The following is a 3,342-nucleotide window of genomic DNA, read 5'->3' on the forward strand; positions in this document are numbered from 1 at the left end:
CAAACAAACAAAAAGATCTGGAACTTGTCACTGTTTCCCCAGCCCACAGCCCCAGGGGGCTGGGAACAGAATTGCTGTCTCTCCCCTGGCTAATTTACAAACATCCTGTGATTCTCTGCCTGTGGTCTTGTTTTTATTAAAACTTTCAGAAACCTACATTGTTAGCATCCGAGGCTACAGGTTCCTCCATGGTAAGAATGTCTTCATTTCTCCCCCTGACTACAAAACCTTGTGAATCTATTTCCAAAGCAGAATAAGGCCCGAAGCTGTTCAGAACACAGTTATTTAATTTTCCAGCTCTGAGATAGAAAAGCAAGCAGGAACTTGACCCCAGAATGTCTCTGGGTAGGATGAAGCTCTCAGTTGGGAAGCCAGGCTGCCTGCTGGGGAGAAAAGCAAAGAAGGCATCCCAGGCTTTAAATGCTGCTCTCCTTCAGTGTGATGTTTAGTTTATCTGCCAACATATCTTGGCAATTATTAAGAAGGTAGTTTTAATCAGTACATTCCAAAATCATTAAAATTTTCTCCTCTGGAAAAAGACACACTATAGGGCCAGGCATCATGCTATCCAATGCCCAACTGTAAAGAAATCGTGTGCCTGTGGCTCGGTCATCAAGTAACATCCCTAGATACTTTGCGTGTCCTGTGTCTCCAGTGGGTTCCACAAAGGACGGCTGTGGAAATCACTGTGGCACAGTTTCCAAGGAAGAAACTCAGACTGTAGCCTCTAGGCACACCTCTGCTAACATCACACAGTTATAGGCGGAACTGTGGACTGACATGGAATGGAACCATTCCCCAAAATATACCTGAAGATGTCAGAAGCCAAAACCTTGGTTGCCCACCAATGTCTCTTAGGATGACACACCAGGCTTGCCCAACCGCAGACCAGTTTCTAAAGACCAGTTTCCAAAGACTAAGCAATGTCTTGTGAGCTGTCTGGGAGTGGAACCCAGCCTAGCCAGAGTGCATTCAGCCAAGATGAGAACTTCAGGCTTGGGTTTTTTTTTTTTTTTTTTTTTTTTTTTTTTTTTGGTTTGTTTGTTTGTTTGTTTTTAAAGACATAGCATGTTTTAAAGAGCAAATGGTTTTACTGGAAGTTGTTTTGAATCCTGGCTGGGCTAGAGAAAAAGCCTCAGGACTGAGACATCAAACACCCAGTCTTTTAACAGAAAAACAACCTCCCAAAGGTGAGCCATTTGTGAGTGAGACCTAGAGGCTGGGGGAAAATATGTGCCAGCCAGCGCGTTGGCGTCTTTTCTTTTTGCATTCTTTTTCTTTTCCCTCTGTGTCCTTCAGAGGCCCAGAACAACACAGAGGCACACACACCCAGGCCGGGAGTGAGGGGGTGCTTATGTTTGTTCTCTTGCCTCCAGTGCTTTCTAAGAGAACCTTCTGGAGTCGGCCTTCTGATGTCAAGGTGGGCTCCAAACAAAGTCACCTGCCTTAGGTCATGGAAGCCACCTCTGGAGAGCGGGGGAGTAATACATGCTCTCTTCCTAATAGCACTGCCCTGAGCGGCAACCCCCGGGGGACTTCCAGGACATGACTTCGAAGGGAGGAAGGACGCCTGGGAGAAAAAAGTCCTTCAAAGAGAGGTGACCAACCAGCCAGGCTCCAGACTCAGAGAGCTGCATTGTGATTCTGGCTCTGACAGTGACTCTAGGCAGGTGTGGTTCTTCTGTTACCCCTCCCGCAGAGAGGCAAATGCTAAGCTGGGTCAGAGGGTCTGACAGACACTGTGTGAGGTAGTGTGGGGTGGTAATTGCCCAGAAACTATCACATTTAATGGTGAGGGGAGGGGGCTCCAGGTAACCGCCCAGCAGTATTTGAGGAGAAGACAGACTGTGCGGGAAGCAAACATGGCGTTCCTCCGGGAGGGGTTGCCAGCCACACGCAGGTCGTCCAGGCAAATCAGAACTTCCTGCAGTAACAGGGTTCTGAAGTGTAAGGTGCCCCAGCTATTTCATGGGCTACACTTATTCCAGGAAAGTAGTGTTTGTTTTTCTGGAATTCAGATTTAAAGGGGACTCTTGTGTTTTCATTTGCCAAATCTGTCAAGCCTGCTGTGGGACAGAGGGTTTTCAACAGAGAAAGGGGAAGGTTTTAGTACTGGGGCTCAAACCAGAGAAATGTTCTGAGTTGAGGAGTCCCAAGTTGCCTTGGTGATTAATTACTGGAATAGGACAGTTTTGGTCTTCTGACCCCCCGCCCCCCCCCCCACATATGCCTTCTAAAAGTGCTACGACAAGGCAGACTGAAGTGACTTTTCCTTCCTGGAGGGAATGGGCTGTCGTTTCAGTCATCATCCTGAGACCACACTGTGAGCATCCACCATGCACAGAATGGACTAAGCTTCTGCAGTCCAGGAAGGGGTGGGCAGAGCCTCTGCCTCAGTGGGCACCCGCTCATGGAGTGAAAGCCTCTGTCCTGGGAGCCATCACTCTGTCTCCTGGATTCAAAAGCACCATCCGCCTCAGACCCAACAAGTTTCCTTGTGGTTTCTTACCCATGGAGGTAGAACTTAGTGAAGTGCATGTCGGGAGCTTGTGAGAGAGACACAAGACCCTTATGTCACTACCTCTAGCAGAAGGTAGGATCTGTCAAGAAGAATAAAAGGGATGAAGTGGAGGAAGAGCCATTGCATGAGTTTGGTGTTCAGAGGGACACTTTCTTCATGAATCCAAGATGGGCTTGAGGTATGCAGAGACAGTCCCCAGCACCTTGGACTTAAATCATATAATCATGTTCTTCCTTAAGTGGAAGCAGTGTCTTCAGATGTCTGTATGTCCAAAGCTGGACTTACAAAGGGCATCCTACCAAGATAGATTAAAATATCTACACACACACAAACAAAAATACATATGTATGTGTACATATATGTGTGTGTATATATACACACACACTTACACCCACACACACATATACAAGGCTCCTATTGTAGTAGCTTTCTATATGAGCCATCAAATGGCACTTAATTTTAGCTTCCCTTCCCTGCATTCCCTTCCTTCCCTCTCTCCATTTAATCCTCATGTTCCAACTTTCTCAGGTATTTGTCTCTCTTGGTCTTTCGTAGTTTCTTACGTAAGTTCTGTAGACCTCATCGTTTCATATCAGTACCTTAATGTCCCTTTTACTTATGTAGTAATTGTTTTATTTTCACAGGAGATCCCTTTTATACTTACATAAAACAATAAATATCCCGGTGTACGAAGACAAAAAACAACCAAACCAAACCAAACCAAACCAAAAACAAACAAAGGGCATCCTACAGTGTCCTTTGCCAAGTGTCTCTTGGCTTTATTTGAAATTTTCTAGAATTTTCCTAAGAAGTCCATTCTA

This window comes from Meriones unguiculatus, chromosome 3 (genome assembly GCF_030254825.1).
Source record: "Meriones unguiculatus strain TT.TT164.6M chromosome 3, Bangor_MerUng_6.1, whole genome shotgun sequence".
NCBI lineage: Eukaryota > Metazoa > Chordata > Mammalia > Rodentia > Muridae > Meriones > Meriones unguiculatus.